Below are 6,367 nucleotides of genomic sequence, written 5' to 3'. Positions count from 1 at the left end.
GTGCAATGGATAACCAGAAATATATATGGGTTCGTGCTTGGTTACGAATGGGGAAGGTCTGAGAGCACCCTCGATTCGTCCGAGTGCAAGCACTTGGTCTCTTATGCCATTTATTATTAACTCCAAAGAATTTTGGGTAAAAATCATGTGAAATGGGAACAATCCTCAGGAGTCGTCTACCTAAGCATGCATTTCCTGAGGATAAAAATAATAAACACATATAAAATAAAATGAAAGATGTGTCACCTAAGCATAGCTAGGTTATGAGTGACATGCCTAATGGGTGTCTAAGTTCTGATGTGCAAACACATGCAAGCTATAGCTAAAGGTATAGGATCAGTACAAGAAAGTAAGAAAACATATCAAATCATACAATAACTACACAACAAATCCTAAGACTCTAAATTATTAGCCCGAGTCCTCGGATGGTCTAGTATTCATCCAAAGAAGCCTACGTATCCCCGCCTCCACGAGAATCAAGGCAACATAGTTATTCGCGCCTATTCTAAGCTAGGATGCCTAAGACACCTAGCCCTCTATCCTAGACCCGATCTAAAAGACCGGACCAATTATTAAAGTTTATTGTACGATTATTTAAATTCCAGTGAATTGTGGATTTTAGGACACCCTATATGCCATAACTAAATGCAGATTAGCCCTAAGCTAATGCAGGTGGTTCCTACAACCTATGTGTAACTAGGCTGCATTTCCTAAGAAAAACCAAAGGTGGACTAGCGTATCCTACTCTAGTCATCACTCGGCGATGTGGATCGCCGACTGACCGGATGGAGGCGCTCCTATAACTCTAGGACAGACCCCTAACTCTAAAACAAGCACACAAGAAACAATCAATCAAACAACCTATCAAAAGAAAAACCCTAACTCTAAAACTCTCTGTCTATGAGAAACTCCTAACTCTAGAGGAAGATCTTTTGAAAACAAGATTTTAAAGGTTGCTTATTCAAAAAATTTAAAAAAAATGCTATTTACAAAAGTTTGGCTGGACTTGGGATATAAATCCCAAGCTGCACTACGTACCTCGGAAGAGGATCAAGCCAACGTAGTTCGAAACGAACTCTCCTAATTATTACTTCTAAAACACTCAACACTTTAGGCTTTTTAAGGTTTTTCAAATGTTTTTGATGTTTTAAATTTCTAATATTTTTGCATTTTGAAAAAATCTTTTCCAATGCTTTTTGAACTTTTAAAATGTTTTCACCCTTTTGGTCAAAGACCTAAGGGAATATTCGAATCAACATCCTAGGGCCCAACCCTAGGGCAAATAGGGGAAACCCCTAAACCAGGCAAACTAACTATCAAGGACAACAAAAAGATCTAAGATCTCAAAAGGCAAAGCTGTAATGAGACTGGGCTAGTCTCCAAAGAAGAAGAAATGACAACAAGACTAAGGAGAAACTCCTTACTAACAGTACTAAAGAATGAGCCAAAGACTCCCTAATATTACTAGCAAAGGATGAATGAGTCAAAGACTCTCTAATAACACCATCAAAAGAACCAACGAGTCAAAGACTCCCTAGTAATACCACAAAAGAACGAATGAGTCAAAGATTCCCTAATAAAACTACTAAAAGGACAAACGAGTCAAGGACTCTCTAATGAAACTACTAAAAGGATGAAGGAGTCAAAGACTCGCTCCAAAAGAAGGGGGACCTTTAACACGAGGCTGAATAAGCCTCCTAAAAGAGAAACTCACTATCGAGACAAAGCCTGTCCCCCTAAGAATGTACGACTTTCCAGCGAGACAGAGATTGTCTCCTCAAAGATGCAAACTAAATTCTAATGAGACAGTGTGTGTCTCTTATGGGTTAATTTTCTATAAAACTAAAAAAAAAGAGCTCCCTAAGGGATAGATTCTAAAATGAGAAGGCATGTCTCCGAAGGAGAATCACCTTAATGAGACCGAGGGTGTCTCCTAATGGGGGGCCAGATAACTCTCTCATTGCCCTTGCAATGAGAAAGAAACGAACTACCATCTAATGGTGTCTAAAAGACTAAGTAAGTCTACTAAACTAAGAGGGGAAACCTACTTGGACTAAGCAAGTCCCCTGAGGTTGGGCTTGGGCTATCGCCTTCATCGCCTTACCTGACAAAGTGAATTTATGGGATTCTGATATTTCTACAAAATACCCAGACTTTATTGCGGAAGAAAATCATATATCCCCAGAACCATTTAATTATGCCATGAATATTCAGGAAATTAAAGTGTTCTCAAATCAATGAACCATAGAACTATGGACAGGTTTCACAAACAAAGCGTTTCCAAAACAATACGGCAAATTCTGTCTCAAAAGAAATACCCCATTAATGACCGCGGCATAACCAACCCACCTCACTTGGGATACCAACAGGCATGCAGTCAAAATGACCATGCCTTGATACTCTCCCCCCCTGATTACTCTTAATGATTATTGCCATCTGCTGCAATGCGACTCCTCACAAATGGGTTATTGTGAACAGGAAAAACCACGCCATGAGTAGAGGTACATTTATTCATAAAATGAGTCTATGCAACTATTACCATATATAAGACAACCCCCTTTGTGAGACGCCCTATACAATGCGCCACCCAAAGACCTCCACTCCCAACCGGCATTTGCAAATATGATGCTACAATTTTTAAGATACTCCATCAAGCCCATTAACAGGAAAAACCATTTGGAGCCATATAGGCTTCTGAATTAGAAAGGCCAGATAAGGAAAATGACATTGACACTATCTCAAAATATTTTATTTTTCAAAGCCCCAAAGAGCTTTCTAAATGATTCCAACAGTTTCTAAGAATTTCACAAAAGATGATTTCTATTTTAAACCAATTTTGGCCCTCCCCTAACTCATACAAATGTCACAGCTACTCATAAGATGTTCTTATGGACTAAATCAAAATGAAAGACCATCTCCATTACGCAACAATCATAACCTGATTGGAGCAATATCCTTCCATGTAGGAAAAGAACATTACAGGGTTCGGGAAACAACAAAACATGGTTATGATCATATTGATCCACTATCAAGTAAATAGCATTAAGACTACCACTCTCGAACTAATGTATACCCATGGAATTACATGATTGGCTCTGATTAGAAGACTATCATAGATCAGATAATCAATACTAAACAAGTAACCACGGATCAATGCTATAACACTAGAAAACAATGTAAATGCTTATGCAAATTCCAACCACACAAGTATTTTAGCACTACAAGCAGGGTTAGAAATGCTACCTGAATAACAGGGATGACCAAGAGAAAAGATCTTGCTGCTGACGGGATCGGAGAAGAAAAACGATCCTTAGGATCTTGCTCCGAAATCTCACCCCTAGGTTCGGAAATGATGGACCTCAAACCAGATTATCTAAAACTTCATGATTTTGAAGGCACAAAGGTGATGAATCTACAAAGGAGATGGTAGAAATGGAGTAGTCAATGTGTTATATGATGGCCGGATTTAATGGCAATCAATTGAATTCCGGCAATCCGGATTTGGGCTTCAAAGAGCAGAAACAGAGATGGAAAATGGGTAGAAAAATTAGAATTGGTAGTGAAAGAGATGGGGGTTAGAGATGGGAGATGGGAGATCGGATTCTGAGATTGAAAACCGTGGGGAGGTCGAAAAGGATTGACGGAGAAGGTGACCGGATTCCGGCAAGATTGCCGGAATCGATGGGGTTTAGATTAGATCTAGGGATTAAGGATCATCGAAGAAAGGGTTTTGATTAGGGAGCTGGATGGAGCAGCCGGATTTGATGGCGACCGGCCGGAGATGGAGTTTGTGTCCGGAGGAGGAGGTGGTCGGCCGATCGGAGCTCCGGCACCATTGCCGGAGGAGAAATACTCTCCTCTTCTCTGCAATCTCCCTTTTTTTTCGAAAAAAAGAAGAAAACCCTTTTTAATATCTGAAAATCTCAGATCCAGATCTGAGATTTTCCTTCTTCTCCCCTCTCTCTCCATTTCTGATTCAACGAGAATCCGCCCTTTCTAAAAAAAAAGAAAATGATATACTTGCCTCCCTTTTTCCCAGGGCACCCCCCTAGTGCAGATAATTCATCCCCCTTCGGATTTATACTGCGCACCCTCTCTCGGCTCGTCCTATTTGCCAAATCAAGTTGGATTTTATCGAAATTTTACGGGGACCTCGGTGGGACCATAAGCTGCTTCAGGGTTCAATTTGGGACCCCAACTCACCGATTTGACGAGACTTCGCACAAACAACGCAAACTTGGGTCCGGTCAAAATGGGGTGTCTACAGAGTGACATTGTAAAGGTGGCAAGGGCATCCTCGTTTAATTCCCTTGGGTTGTAAAAGCCTCGGAGCCGGGCGTCGTGGAGGTCTCAATAGTGAAAATTCTCAAGTGCGACCTTGAGAAGAGTGGAGTAGGCCGTTTGCCGAACCACTATAAATCCTTGTGTCACTTGTGTTGGCATTTTCCTTTCTCTCTCACCCTCTCACTCTATTATTTGTGCTTGCATTTTTTACATATTTAGAATTGAGTGAGTAGTTAGCATTTTTTGGTTTTAATTGAAAAAGTATATCTTGCTAAGTAGGCTATAAATCACCAAATTAAGTTTGGTAATCAAAAAGGTTTTTTGAACTTATATAAATTTATAATATTGTTTAAGTTCAACTATTTTAAACTTAATTTAACAAGGGATAAGTCTTAGGTGAAATCTTAGGAAATATTTTTAAAAGGCAAAGGTTTTATAAACATCATATTCACCCCCTCTAGGTTGCCAAACCGAGTCACTCCTCAGATTCCAATTAGTATCAAAGCTTGGGCTCTTGATTAAGGCCTTAACCGGTTAAGAGTTAAAAGATCAAATTTTTGGCAACTAAAATGGGATCTAGACTACCCTTATTGGATGGATCGGATTATTGATCTTGGTTGATCCAAATGAAGACATACTTCAAAGGTCTAGATAAAGATATGGTAAAGATAATTAAAAATGGATTTGTTTTAAATGCTAAATCTAAAGGATTAAATGAATATGATAAAAAATTATCTTCACTTAACACTAAAGCCATAATTGCTATATGTTGTGCCTTGCCACCTACCACCTATGATAAAATATCCTTCTGTCAAAATGCTAAACATGTGTTAAACAAGTTTGAAAAATGTTGTCAAAGTGAAATTTAATGCTTAACCGGATTACTTGATGAATCACATAAAAATACTTTAGAAAATGTTGATTTCACTTTGAAGAACTACAAGATGCATTTCAAGAATTGGATAAGAAACTTGAGGATCAACTAGCTAAAAATGAAAACTTGAAAAACTCTCTAGCTAGTATTAACAATGAATTTATGTCACAAGAACTAGATCATGCACATCTTAGCGAAGAAAATGAAATGTTTTAAAAAGATTTTATTGAATTAGGTGGAACCATTACATCACTAAGAGAAGAAAACCAACTCCTTAAAGAAGAAGGAGAGAAAATCAAAATATTTTCATCTCTTGAATCAATGAATTTTAAAACGGAAATCAATGACTTGAAGATTAAGAATGAGATATTAGTGTTGGAAAATCATTATTTACAAGAAAGTGCAAAACATAGTTTTCATCATAGTCATTCTTGTAAATCATCTTGTTCATCCCGTCCATCTACCTACTCATATATGTCTTGTGATTTTTGTGGTAGATTTAGACATTGCCAATCTAAATGCAAGTTTAGATTTGTAAAAAGTAGTAAGTTTGTTTGGGTTAGAAAAAATACATCAACTAGAACAAACTTGCTTGGAACCAACATGGTTTGGGTTCCAAAATCCCCTACTTGAATCACATCATATGATTAGTAGATTTAGGGCTAATGAGCTAAAAAAGAAATTTTTTTGATACAGTATGCTTATGGTTGGTTAAACTTTTTGTATCAATATTCAATGTGCTTAATTTGATAATCTTTTCAAAATATGAGTATATAGATACTATATGCCTATCTTTGTTTGAATAACATGTATCTATACATCTTCTTATAATTCAAAGTCTATATGCTTAAATGTAGTTAATATGAGACTTTGATATGATGAGCCTAATTGAATATCATTTTGAGTTTCCTAGTCTAAGTACCCACATATACTTAAAAATCTTCATGCACTTAGAATATGTCATTCATCCACATGACAGCCACAATAGAGCATTCAATGTGAAAATCATAATTTGTGCTAAATAGAAAAATCAACCACATCATTTGCCCATGTGTTCAAATTGTATGTACAAGTATATCCTCAAATTTGAACATTATTTGGTAGTTGCTAGAAGCTAGGTTGTACGATCTATCACATCTCTCTAGCAAAACCAAAAAGTGAAGAAACCCATAGGTTTAAAGACATGAACTCAAATAAAAATTTATAGCA

Source organism: Tasmannia lanceolata, unplaced genomic scaffold (assembly GCF_043159265.1).
Source record: "Tasmannia lanceolata isolate RefF3 unplaced genomic scaffold, GAP_Taslan_0.1 ptg000020l, whole genome shotgun sequence".
NCBI lineage: Eukaryota > Viridiplantae > Streptophyta > Magnoliopsida > Canellales > Winteraceae > Tasmannia > Tasmannia lanceolata.
The sequence above is the reverse complement of the archived record's forward strand: the minus strand, read 5'-3'. Positions refer to the sequence as shown.